At 40.6% G+C, this 14,607-nt stretch overlaps 1 long non-coding RNA gene across 1 annotated transcript in view; it reads right to left on the bottom strand.

The window, feature by feature from the left end:
• The window catches only part of LOC117955287, a 15,019-nt gene extending 4,646 nt beyond the window's left edge, over positions 1–10,373 (bottom strand). The window contains exon 1 of the long non-coding RNA XR_004659004.1: positions 10,221–10,373. This is a non-coding gene — a long non-coding RNA (uncharacterized LOC117955287). The remainder of the gene's footprint in view (positions 1–10,220) is intronic.
• Positions 10,374–14,607: the final 4,234 nt, after the last annotated feature.

Here is a 14,607-nt window from a genome sequence, read left to right as displayed (position 1 = left end):
AATCAAATATGGTAGAGCTGCATGATATGAGAGAAATGTGCAATATGCAATAACATTGTTGAATATCGCGATACAAATATCACATGCGAAGGATAATCAGATATTAAAGTGCCCATTTCATGCTCATTTTCTGGTTTATAATTGTATTTTGAGGTTAGGAGGTTAGGTTGGGAGTCACACATGGGCAGTAGCCATAGACAGTAAAAGAAATGGACAACGTGGCGCTGTAGATTTCCACGGAGACCAGTGAAGTCTATTAGAAGCTTTTTCCCGGTGATGGCTGAGCATTACTGCGCAGCCTCCAACTGAGCTTGACAACGTAGATGTGACGTGGGCAACCTGTCTGAAAGTTGTAAGTATTCTAGGAGCTGTGCAAGAAAAATCTCAATCATTCCCAATCAGCAGACACGGAGAGGGTAAGTATATGTTAGGAGATAACATTGGCACAGGCTAATTACTGCTAACTAAAATGGTAGTTAACATTAACATAGGCACAGGCTAATTGTTGCTAACTAAAATGCTAGTTAAAATTAAAGTAAACAGGTAATGTAAGTCAAAACTGCCTGCGAGCTTGTCCTGTACTATACAGTAAATTGTCTATTGTGCATGTTAATGACCCAATTGTTAACCTATTTTTACATAAACGTTTGCTATGGAGCCAAAACGTGAGCTACAAGGTAATGGAGCCTTTTATACAATCTCTTGTTTCTTTAGAAATAACCAACGAACAACTAGTCTTTAAACGCTTCAGATGTAAAGTTATTTGCTGTCAAAGGGACGCCAAAATGAATGGCAGATAATGGGATGCTAACGGCGGGTGATGGCTTATTAGCAACAAAATGGCTCCACAGGAGGTATGCTTTGTGGAGGCTAGCTTACCTCCTGGCAGGACTGTGCAGCGCTGTTAGCTAGAAGCTAGCGCTGTTAGCGGTTAGCCACCTTGTTCTCAATGGCAAAACACTGCTACAACACACACAAGTTCACCCTAATTTACAAAAGAAACTACAACAATGAATTGCTTGTCGAATTTTTAAAAAAAATGAAAGGAAATTTCCAACATTTTTTATTGAACAAATTTAACTTTGAATTTAATACAAACGACAGCACTAAATAAAGAATGACAGTTACGTTATAAAGTGCATTTTTTCTGCTGACATTTGCTTTCAACTAACTCTCTCAATGTCTTTCGAGATATGTTGCAACCTTTTGCGATGTAATGTAAAGCCCTACTATAATGATACCTCTAGTCTGAAATTACTACCTATAGTCTATATCTGCAACGCTCCACTTCTGGGATTGCTCCCCGGAATTCTGCCGGATGAATCTCTTTTCGGCCGGTTGTCCGTTTTCTTTCTGCTTTCTTTGTGTTGGAATTTTAAACTCTGGTTGGTATATGAGGACTATGGTTAACTGCTCCTCAGAGTAAATGGAAGGTGCTCAAACGTCTCAAAAAAGAGTCTTGCAGCGGTGCCGCAGGGACAATACAAGACAAGTTGCATCTTTGTCGTCATAGCGATGTGTTGATAGCGTTGTTTGCTTCTTCTTAGCTTGACATGTTGCTATCAGCTGGCCCATAAGCACTATTACAACTTGTAATGTTGGTAGACAGGATCCATTTTGTCTAGAAAAACTTAAAAGTAAAAAATTGCAAACTGCAGAAAGACCCATGACATTTAGGGCACCTCTTTTTCAAGGTCACAATAATCGCAAATGCCTTACTTTTACTTGAGAAATAATGTGATGTTAATGTCACATTTCACATTCATGTCTGTGTAATAAGATACAGCTCAAAGTAATTGAACAGCTAACAGACGGTGTGCAGAATGTACAAAAATAAGTCCTTATGGAGCAATTTAAAAAAGAAAAAATGTTCACATAGCAATAATTCTTCTCTCTGCAGATAAAAACAGTAGCTTTGATTGGTCTTACAAGACATGGGGAGCTTTCATACAGTATGTGTTAGCCATGTGAAATGTAAAGTACATGCTACTGCAATGGCTTGGTGTTGGGCTCCTAAGTAATCTCATTAAACATGTACTTTAATGATGCTTTCACACAGTACAGAGTCAACAAGCAGGCCTTAAGAATTCATGATATTTGAACACATGCATGTAGCGCAAGAGAGAGAGAGAGAGAGAGAGAGAAAGAGAGAGAGAGAGAGAGAGAGAGAGAGAGAGAGACAGAGTCTGCTTTCACTTAAAGCCTTTCAAATTTGACTACAGATTTTTATTAGGCTTCAGATTACTTGTGCTGCTTGATATTTTTTTTTTACACGGGCATATATCATCTCCAATTTTAGTAAATGTGCTAACACGTGATGAGCTGCACACTCACCCTGTTCAGTTTCACATATCACCTGGATAGCTTTATATAAATGATATCCCTTGTCTGGTTGTTTACACACACATGGTTAGTGTCTTGCAAAATGTTTCTGCTCTTTTTTTATAATAGAATGTTCCGATTCATCATACTGGCATTTGCAGTGAGAGAGCTCACGAACCCAGCAGACAGAAGGTGAGAGAAGAGAAAAGAGCTCTTAAACTGTTAGTTCCAGCCGTGGAAGAAGTATGGAGATTGTTTTACTAATGTTAAACATGCTTCGCTACTAGAACATTATTTCTGATGTATTAATGTGCAAGCAGCATTTTAATGTCGTCAAGGTGAAGCTGGTTTGAACAACTCTACTCCTAGGTAGTTTTTATTCAGTTAGTATATTATGCTTTATAAGCTTATTATACGCAATATTTTATGTGCAATATAACTATCTGCATGGTAAATACTAACTATAGCTTCCAAACAAATGTAGTACAAAAGTACAGTATTTCCCTCTGACATGTAGTATATGAAAATGGAAATACTAATCTCAAAAAGGAGTGAGGTGAGTGATATACATGATATACATACACCTTGATATACAAAGGTACCCAACAGAATAAAAGTTATAATGAAACTGTATCTGACTGTATTCACATTGTTGGGCAATATGCTTTCAAAATAATATTACTAATACATTTACACAACATAGGTCTTTAAATACTGGCCTGTCCATTTCCAATTAAAAAAATGACATCTAATAATGAATCACTTTATATAAATATATTAGAGAATGGTCATGTGACTATGGTTCCTAATTTTATTTTCATGAATTTTTTGGGAATGATGACAAATGGAAATGGTGAGCACGTTCTAAACGTCTAGTTTTATATTAATAACCTTGAAATGACTGATGATAACATAAAGTTGACATTGCTTTAATGATTTAATATATCATGTAATTGAATAGTATTTTTAAACTTTGAATTGAAGAGGGAAATTGGGAAATGGACTGCATTTACATAGCTCTTTTCTTGTCTTCTTCAACTTCTCAAAGTGATTTGCAATACAAGCCAGCATTCACCTATTCACACCCACAAGTATACACTGATGACAGAGGCTACCACGCAAGGTCCCACCTGCTCTTTAGGAGGCGAGAGACATCCACACATACACTATCTCTCTTTCAAAGTCTCTCTGAAAGTATTCTGTCTTACAGAAACTACTGAGCGACAGATAGACACAGATCCCACGCGTTGCCCACAACAATTTTTAGCAGATGACTATCAGCTCTCATATCAGCACATCACATCTGATTTATCACTAAAATGGCATGATGAGATTGCTGGAGAATCCAAGAAATACCTCACAGCATTATCTGTTTCGATCACCTTGGTGGAAAAGGTAAGCTTGCTTGATGAAATCAAGAACAGCAGAACGAGCCAGATGCAATCAAGTCCCAATCCATGTTAATTAGCGTTAGCTCGGTGAGCACCTCGCCTCATCAGGGGAAAACAGAGAGGGGCAGAGCTGAAGCAGCGAGGCACATGGAGGTGATACTGAGCCTGAGCATGCTCTGGCAAAGCATCTGGAAGGATGGCACAGGGCCAGTCCATCTTTCTCTCTTTCCGTCTGTGTTTGAAGCCGACTCATGTTTCTATACAGATGCTGGCACATTGGAAACACGTAAGTGAGTTCAACAGGCAGAAGTAACGGACCAAATCAGTCGCTACTCTGGCCTCGAGCCACATTGTAGGTGCTAAAGGAGAATTCCGTCGCTTAGACAGGCCACGTCCGACCCAACCGACCGGGCAATGAGTTTGCCTGAGCATCCGGTATACCATGCATGCCAGGCATGCTGGGATTTACAACAGCTGTGGGCAGAGGGCAGAAACATTCGGTCAGTCATGGCAACTGGAAAGGAGGGACAGGTGGAGCAGAGCTCATCCGATTGGGTTTTTGCTTGAGTGAGGGGGTTGAGTCAGCCAAAGCCTCATATTATCATCATAATGCAGAAATCCAGAACATGACCCCTATCAGGGCTGCATGTTGATGCTTGAAAAGAGTACTGGAAAAACACGGACCAATGAGGCCACATGACACAGTTGATGCTGACCCAAGCCACCAGGCATAATCAATGAGCCCCATTTTTCACTAATTAGGAAAGAAAATAACAAGCTTTATGGACCTTAGTAGATGTCTTTTAAGAAGACACACATTATTTGTTCCACCTAAGCACTTAACCACTTCTACTTAAATACATGTTCTCATGTGAGATGTATTTGTATTCAAACGTGCTGCACAGCTGATTAATTCTGACCTTGGGCGGTGCATCAAAAGTATTTAATAAATCTATTTCCATTCCACTTAGCTCTCAGGGTGCCAGGTTTCATCATCAGATAGGAAACAATTAACAATTCATCTTTTATTGTCTTTCCTGCATCTCCTTTAATGAAGCTTTTGACTCTCACGCAACAGATCCTGCTTTTAGGGTTGTGCAGTTTTTACTGAAAAAAAAAAGATCTGTATTTGTTAGTAGTGTCTTCAATGAAGAAAAAAATATAATTAAACATTCTTCCAATGTTGCATGATTGGAAGTGGAAATGCCAGTGTTGTTTGCTCATGTGTGATCATCAGCATCAGGGTACAATTTGCTGATATTTTAAATTAAATGTTTTTCCTATAAAGGATTATATACTCTGAAGTCGACTTTGAAGGCTATTGGTTCCTGAAAAGAGGTAGAGGTGTATGTCTGTTATGTCCAGGACAGTCTATCTGATGTGTAAAATTTCCAAAATCAACATACACTTTTGGATTTTACATGGGACACAATCAGTGTCTCCTTGGTGAAAGTACCCCGACCTCCTCATCCCCCCAGACTTCGGCGCTCCTTGTACTCAATCATTCAACCTCGACTCTCTACTCGTACCTGATACCTGCCAACAGGTTCTTGTTTAAGTATCAGCTCCGTTGAGGTTCCAAGCAAGTTGAGTTGATAACTAAAGGGGACGTGCAAACCTGCAGACTGATTGGTCGGAGAGAATTGTCACTAATCACTGCGTCATCACTGCTAGCGACAGACAGGGTTGTCCTGAACTCAAGTAGGTAGGAGAAGACTCATGAATATTCATTAGGGAACTTATCCCTGAATGGCTAGTACTCGTTGCCTGCTCTGGGTGGGTTGATTAGGTTTAGGCAAAAGGAGTTTGATTGGTTATGGTCTGGGTACGAATGTCAGGGCGAGCCAATCAGGGATTAGTCTTCCTCTACCATCCTGTAAAAACAAAACTTTGCACCAAAGATGGTCTTTTAATCCGACATCTGTGCATGTGCTGATGTCGGGTCACATGACGTGCATTCCCAGACGAGGACTTTTTACTTGTATGTACTATAGGCCCCTATAGTAATATACCTTTTCACAGCAGACATTTTGACATGTCAGGTGTTTCAAATTATGTTTTTTTGGCTTTTCCCTTTCCTTTATTGTGTTATATATCTTTTGTGCATGTTATAGGTTTACAAAGTGAAAAAGTTCACCCCCCCCAAAGGGACTTCCCATCTCCAATAGAAAACACTGTTCACAAACTGTTATAAACAGCTCTACTGTAGTCCAGCCTTTACTTCAGAGACGAATGTGCATCACTTTGTAACACGTTATAATGCTCGCCTAGCTGCTAGCGTGGCACGCCCCCCTACTCTGCTTCTGACTGGCTAGTAGTCCTTACCTAGGTACTGTCAGGGCGTGCCTTCATACTCTACTTCTGTGCATACTGGCTCATTGGAATAGCTTACTGGGACATCGGAGTCAATGTTTCACCTGTAGCTTTCCTTTTTTATTTAGATTTTCATTTTCTATAATTAAATGGGAAAAGAATTGTTAGTTGTATTAGAAATAGTTTTAGGTTAGTTCAGTTTATTTTATATGTTTTTCAGCAAAACTTAAGGAGACCCTCGATTGGCCTTTAAGGCTTTTGTCCTCCCTTGCAAATTCTGTTATTATTAATATTGCTTTTTTAATGTTCTTTGTGTTCTATTAAATAAAACAATAAGCACAATAACTAATACTTACAGCAGGACTTCACACGCTGGGTTGACAGAATGTGGCTTGACTGTAGAGTTAACAGGGTTAGTTCTGAGGAAAAGAAGAAGAGTTTCAATAGCATCACGCAAATGGATTGGACAAGATGTAGCGATGACAGATGTGCAGAATTCGGCTACCCTGGATGACTTAAATTATGAGCAGATTAGCAGGGTGCATTCAGTCTGTCAGTTCAGGGTTGTGTGTGTGTGTGTGTGTGTGTTTGAGAGAGGGAGGGAGTGAGGGAGGGAGGGAGAGGAAGAGGGAGGGAGAATGTGCGTGGTGGGCTGGATGTGCACCATGACTGACATTTTATCTGTGACAGTAAATTGTAAACATATAGCAGCCTGTTTGCAGCCGGTGCTGTTTTGACACCTTTATGAATTGAAGCCACTGGACTGCAGCCACATTCATCCTCAGTTAGACTTTGTTGGCGTGTGCCCTTCTTTGGTCAAATAAAAGATGGAAAAAAGACTCCTCGACTTCCCATGCTGGCGCTGACAATCAATTCCCTTCTACCTGCACAACAGCCTCTTTCTCATTCACATGCCCTGTTTGCTGCAAACTTTTATTCATACCAGCATCTCCTTTCTCCCTTTTACATTCATTCCTTCCTCTCTCACTCACACATCCCACCACTACTCATTTTTGATTGTGATGTAACCACCGGCCTTCATTTCCCAGAGAACCTGGGTCAAGGAGCCTTTGAAATGCAGCTTGTAAAGATCCATCCAGCCCTCCGCTCTGGCTCCGAGTTCACGTGTCGCTCGCTCATGCCTGCTGTCAGCTCCCATTACCTAATTGGAATTGAGATGCATCTGGCCTGCGTTTTTGTCTGCATTGCACTCCTGCTGGAGATACAGTAGCCTCCCAACCTCTCCCCCGCCCTCTCTTGACTCTTATTCATGCTGTCCCACTGGGAGAGACTTTCTCTCCCCTGACGTGTGGTCAAACAATCTACATGGATAAAAAAAAAGCAAGAGATGGCACAGATCACAGCCAAATGCAGGAAGGCAAGTCCTGTGGTTCAGTACAGTTAATAAGAGCATTGTTTAATTCATGAGATCTATCATGCTACAGTGGCTTCATCTTCACTCTTGCTACAAAAAAATGAAGGCAGCTTCTGTACTTCAAACTCTTTATCTGTCAGGATCAGTGACCACGCATCTCCAAGTCCGAGATCCATGATGACCCATCCGCCGCCACGTTTACATAAATGCATCATTAAGCTGGATGGGCAATGTCGTCACACATGAAGCAAGAATCACATTATTGATAGTGGTTTTCTCTTCGCCATTATCTAGGATGAAGGATTTTTCATTCCGTGCGGGGTACTATAAGTAGCCGTTCACATCAAGTGGATTTTAACTCATTAATATCCATTTACTTAGCAGAGGAACTTTTGCCAAATGACCCAAATTTGAAAGACATGGAAACAAAAGGAGAAGTGTTAATTGTAAGAGACATCTTTGTTCCCCTGCTGGTGCTTGTACTCATCTGCACGTTTTTTTTACTTAAATGATGGTAAATATAAATCATAATGAGTGAAGTATTAACAGCTAAAAGGAAATCCTTTCTTAGCTTAAAGTCATAAATAAATGATACAGAAAGTTGTGACTGGAGGAGTTGTTGATGAGAGGTTCCAGTTTGTCCAATCCCACTATTTTTGCCTTTTCACACCCATCGGTCTGTCTGTTCTGAGACCGCTCACATTGAGGGTTCTTTAAAAACAGATAGTTAGATTTTTCACATCACTGATGTGTTGCTTTAAGCCATTTCTCTTTGTGAAGGAGTTGAAATAGGTTTTCCCAGCATAATACAGCGAGCTGAGAGATTTACAGCCCGTTCTTGAAAACTGAAAGGTCTTCGGTCCTGAGAGTGAAGGAGCAGAGGCAGATAGCAGATATCTGACTTTTATTTTCTATGAGAACAAATGTGTAGCTCCTCTGTGATGAGACCAAAAAGACCAACGTAATTTATCTGACACAAAAGCCTGAATGGCCCTTAGAAAAGCTGAACGCTTCCCAGTATGCAGCAACAGGGGCATGATTTCTGGACTAAGCTGTAGAGATAATACTCATTAAAACTGGACTAAGACACTGGCATACATCCCAATAACTCAGCAAGACCAATTTATTTGAAACGGACCATCTTGCACAACTGAAATGTTTAGTTGTTGTTCTTTAACAAAAGCCCACAGCTGATTTGAGGGCAATGTGAAGCAGATTTCCCTCAGACAATGTACAAAGGAACAGAGCCTTGGTGGAGCCATAGCTGATTATACACTGGGGAACTGCAATACCTAAAATTACCACTTAAGAAAAATCTTTCACCACCATTTATACCACAGAGTCCTCTTGTTGGATGTAACACAGCATTGATTAATGCTTCAAACGGTCTGAAAATACTTTGATACTTCTTTAATACTGGACAATATTGTCTGTGTTTGATACTTTGTTTGGAAATGTACAACATTATCTGTTTTATGCCATAAAACTCGCTTAAAATTTGTGCAATACCCTGCTGCTACTATTTATTCATCATTACTGTTCACCATTACAACTCCTTAACTATGTAAATGCTGTATCATAAAATTCACCTAACTATGTAAATACCGTGCATATCAACACTCCTTATATTTCTTTATTTATTATTATTTATTTCTAGTCTCATATTTATAGACTTCGTGCAACGGTACTACAGAATTTCCCTTTGGGGATTGACATAGTATTTCGGATTGTGATTCTGATTCTGAAAATACCTGGCTGTTGTTACACACCAATTCAATAGGGCTCACATTCTATCTCTGATATGCATTGTAGCATGAAATACAATTTGCTATTAGTTGCATTATGGGAAATGTAGACCGGAGTATTTGACCAATACTAAAAGTAGGATATCTTTATTGGGAACTATTCTTTTTGTTATCTGTATCTTGTGAGACCCCCAACTTTGTGGAAGATCAATAATAAATTGCTGGAATAGCCCTTTATCTGTGTCTAAAACCCTATTCACTCTGTGTTAGCCTGGCAGTTGTAGCTACTTAATTTAAACAATACTAGCTAACTGGATGAAAACAGGAATTCATTTTTTATTCATTTGAATAATGACATTGGTTTTCGGATTATAAATCATTGCACGATAGCAAATAGAAATAAAAAAAATAAAAAAATAAAATGGCCACGCTTACCTTTACTGTTTTATCTCACTCACTACTTGAATCGTGTGTACAGTATCTAGGTTCATACAAAAACAGTTTAGAAAGTGAGTTCAACTTCAGCAGAGTGCTCCAACTTGTGCAGGTTATTTTGGGCTTTCTCCACCTCTGGTTCCTGTCACAGAAATCCATTTATTCAGAGTCCAGGCCTAAGTTTCCATTTTCTCACCGGTTATCACTGTAAAGTGGCCTGTTGGAGTCTGTGGACAGCAGCAGCAGCACATCATTACCTGGGGCCTGACTCAGGGACTGGGAGCACGTTGTAGGATTTAAGGAGCCCTGACTCTCGCTGTATGCTGCATTTAAGTTTGAGGTGAAAGTTACAGCAGCGCTGTGCTTGACACAAATGTCTGGTTAATGCACACTCAGTGTTTTATGAACAATAACGGCTTGCTAGTGTGTTCTCTGAAATGGCAAGTAAAACGTATAGAGAGTTGAAATTCCTTTCAACTATCCAAATGATATAGGTATAGGTATAGGTTGTGTAGTACTACCCTCTGATACGACCCTCAGGAGCATTTTCCGTCTTCATATCTAAACCAAGGGTTGTGGTTTTAAACACGTTCATGTTTTGCTTGTCATGCATGTTTGGTTAGGGGTGGGTCCCAAAACTAGCCTGGTTGACACCAGACCCTTCTCAGCTGTAACTGAGACTGGGTCTGGTGAAGGTTCTTTCACAGCCCATTTCCAAAAGTGGCGTCACCAACAAACGCCGCTCAAATGCCTCGGCGCAACTGGATAGACCTAAAACCAATCAGAGCGATGAAGGAGATGATGTATGCTGATATATCAGACTTTTGCAGAATCCAGATATGAAAACTTCAAGTGTGGTTCTTTGCTTGGTTTTTAACATTCAAATTGCTTAAAACCGATGAAAACAACGTTCCGGACAACAAAATATTACATCTTATCACTTATTCCCCGTCCCTGTGATGTAGGTTTGTTTGTTTGTTCCATAAAGTAAAATAAAAAAATCCTGTCCCAGTCTTATGATGTCTAGGAAAATAGACCTATGGGAGCGATTTTCAAGGAGCACAGTCTCTTCTTCCAGTATGGTGTGAGTGTGAGTGTTGGGGATAAGACTGAGGGGCTACATGGTAATCAGTATAATCTTTTCCCTTGTCTGTTCACCTTGCTGTTGGATGAGGTTATCTCACACAAACATGGCGGTAGTGTATGAAGGTCTCAGAGACTAAAACCTGGTTTAAAGACACTTCAGTTTCTGAAAAGGCAGCTGTGCCTTCCTTTAACACTCTGCAGTAATGACTTGTCTTGTGCGAGAGGGTTAATGTGTGTGCGCATGGATGATCTCACGTAAGCTTCACCGAGGGGGCTTCACCCGCTTCATCCTCGCTGACCACCTCCCACAGAGCCATCTGGCACCCTTTTACAGATGACGGAGGTCGGCTCTCTGTCTGTTTGCTTGTTTATTGGAGTGAGTGTGTGAGTGTGTGTGAAAATGCGTGACTCTGCCTGTGTGTGCGCTGATCCGGGAAGCAGTTCTCCAGTATTATGCATGTAAACAGTGCTTCGCTGTGATTTATTGATTTCACCTTTTATCACACAGTGCAACCTGGACCCTCCAGTGATCCAGGGAGCACATTTTTCACTAGCCCGCTATTTATTCATTTGTTGATTTACTTTGACATGTAAACAAAAGTGGGAAAGCCACGGAAGCAGTGTTTGCCATGTAATCAAACACTCACTGTGTGTTTTTTATAGGCCTACACATTTTCACTGATGATGCATTAGAAAGATTCCTAATGCAATACATTTTTCAAGTGCTAATAACCCCAGATGTGCTTTATTGTGGACGTAGTTGCTAGCTTGATAATAACCTTTACACATTACAGGCATGGCTGTTGTGTTAAGGACGGTTTACCTGCTCACACTCTGCAGGTCTAATTTTAGCCTTGATTTGCATTTCCCCCTTTAGGGTCAAGGTTTAGCCTTGGGGGTGATGGTAGTATAAATAGTTTTAAATGCACTAGTTAATGATAACAGCATCTAACCTCGATGTTTCCTTGACAGATTTGCTAAGAATGAGAAATGATTACTTGAGACATATTGTGTCCCCCTGAGAAAAAAATGCCCTATTTCTTTTATCTAAATTTATTTATTGTACAATTTCTATTTTTTCCCCCTAGCCCAAGATTTTGATTCCCCCCAGCCTGACATTACAGCCCGGATGGGAATTACTAAGACTGGAGAAAAGCTATTATTAACCCATAGAAATCCAAGAGTCCCCTTTACGCTGCAGATTATTTTTCTTTTTTTTTTTACTTTGAGAGGAAGAGGGGCACAGGGCAAGATGCTGCCATGGAGAATTTTGTGTGACAGAAGCTTTCAGTTTGCCTGTCTGTCACTTTGTTAGACTTGAGACATGAGGGATATAAATACACTGCCCAGATACACTTGTCTCCATCCTTTGCCAATCTTCTCCCATGTGGTCCCTTTGATTAAGCACCGCCCGCCTCCCATGGCGCCCTCATGGAGGCTGGAGGTCCCTCTAGGTGCTGGCACTGCTATGCCCTTCATGACTCTGGTAAGGACCTCAAAATAGCAAAAGCTTCCATCATTCTCCAATTGGCCGACCACGGTTGCAGCATTTTCATTGCATTAGGCTTCCTCTTGTCTGTCTCCATTTCTGTGGGGGGACATATGCTGAGATAACATGATGAATGTTAAATGGCAGGCCAGCGGGCGCCCCTGCAGATTAATACGATTGATTATAGAAATTATACCTTTCAGGAGACTGGGACCTTGCCACACAAAGTTGTTCAGTTCAGTCTCTACATCCATTGTCTAGTTTGCTGGTTACACACACGGCTGTGTAGCCAGACTAGCTGAGATGCACACACTGATGCAGTGACCCAGATCAAACACCTGGGGCCAGAGGGGAAAGACTGCACACACAAAATACATCTTCTATCAAGAGCTATATATTCTAATTGACCATTTTACATTTTCATATTACAGATGGTATTTGTTTTACTTTTTGGCCTTTTTCAAAATAAAAAACTAACTATTAAACAGGACACTGGCAATTGTGGTTGCATTTGCTTAGTTCTTTCTTATTTCAGTCAGACAACTCACACGTTTATTATAACAGCAGAACATAGTGTTTGGCATCCAGACTCTGATCTCATCACTCCCCACAGATATGTGTACATGGAATATTAGGGAGGGATGGGACCCCCTCCATCTGGAGCCTGCAGGTGTGTGCTGGGGTGGTGGTGGTGGTGGTGGTGGTGGTGGGGCTAAAAGAGCAGGCAGTAATTAAGGTGCAGGGCAGCAGCGTTATTGACATGGCAGAGGGAGAGATGGGGAAAGGTTGAGCTTTAATATACCGCCATTTTGAGAGGGTGTAGTTGGTAGAGTGAGTTTTGTAAGGGTCAATCTCATTCTCTGCCCAATCGTCAGCTACTTTTTCAGGGAAGGTTGTTTGAGGTAGTTGTTTCCTTTGTTCTATTTTCAAATGAACAGATTAAAAAAAAAAACAGAACAGTTCCCTGTGGTGCAATATTAAAAATGCAAAGCTGATTGTAGGCGTATGCATGTCATGAGGTTAACCCATACACCATTCTACCAACAGTACATCCAAACAAATAGAAGAACTCTGCTCACATTTGCCACATTTGTCACAAACAACAGAGAATATACAGACAGGTGATAGATTTCAGGAAAACTCCAAGCGAATGAGTGGAGAAATGAAATGAATGTAGATACTTCCATTCAGCCTATGAGGGGTTCTCTCAATAGTTTGAGTAAAAAAATGATTGATGATCATGCTGTGACTGTCAGTCACCAGATATTAATCCAACTAAACACCACTGGGAGATTTGTATTAACTTTGGCTTTCACTTGTCATCTATCACCATCATCAGCAAAATGTGCTCTTGGTTCAAGAAAAAACACCTGCAAGTAAGATGTGAATGGCATTACTACTTTGCATTTAGTTCTAAACTAAACATCATTAGCATGCCTGCTAAACAGATGATGCTAATGATGTTGCATTTTGAGCATTTGTTAGCGTTATCGTATGCTGATGTTAGCATTAAGCTCAAAGTAGGCAAGTGCATCCTCACAGTGCTGGTAACATGGCTGTAACTGCTCTTAGTCTTGTTCAACAAGTGTTTGTCCCCCTGTAAAGGTTGTGGTGGTTATATCATGTGGAAACAACACCTTTATACAATGTTCCCTGCTCTCTGATGGCATGTCATCCTGCTCCACAGAGCAGGTTAACCAAAGTATAACCAAACCTGGCCACGGAGCTAAATGTTTTTACTTGTTGTGACACTCCAGCTTCTGTCTTGTGAGCTGAAACCACTCAAGTGGCTCCCCTTGTTGCAATATGTGTCCGTTCGGACCTACCCTGAGTCAAATTACTTCAAAACATCATGACACAATCCAAATAGGAAAAAGAGACACATTATAATATGAAAAACTATCATTTTTTCAATACACTCTGCAACACAATCTCCAACAAACCACAAGAGAAGCAATATATTAAATGAAATTGAGATCTGGCAGACACGCCTGGATAGCTGACAACTTTGCTCCTTCAGGCATAAACCTGGAGAAAAAGGTTTCATTTTTCACAGAAATGTGCTTGCTGAGTGCAAAAAGTCCTGAAGTATTAATGTGTGATGCAAAAAAATGACGGTATGCTTTCCGAGCAGTAAGCCAAACATTTAGAAAACGAATCAGGGCATGTAGCCGACTGGCACACCACGGAGTACACTCATCATATACTGAACCTCTAAGAGTAGGAGAGATGGAGTGAGCCTATATCAAGTGAAATATGTAAATGGTCTTGTCAACTACTCAAAGTGCTTTTACTGTACAAGGTACAAAAGTCATCAGCTATACACTCACACACATTTACACTTCGATGGCAACTGGGGGTCCAGCATCTTGCCCAACATGGGACTGCAAGGCCAGGGATTGAAACACCAACAACTCTACTATTGAGCCACAGTCACCCGGCGGTCATCAG

Source organism: Etheostoma cragini, chromosome 13, assembly GCF_013103735.1.
Source record: "Etheostoma cragini isolate CJK2018 chromosome 13, CSU_Ecrag_1.0, whole genome shotgun sequence".
NCBI lineage: Eukaryota > Metazoa > Chordata > Actinopteri > Perciformes > Percidae > Etheostoma > Etheostoma cragini.
The sequence above is the reverse complement of the archived record's forward strand: the minus strand, read 5'-3'. Positions and strand labels throughout refer to the sequence as shown.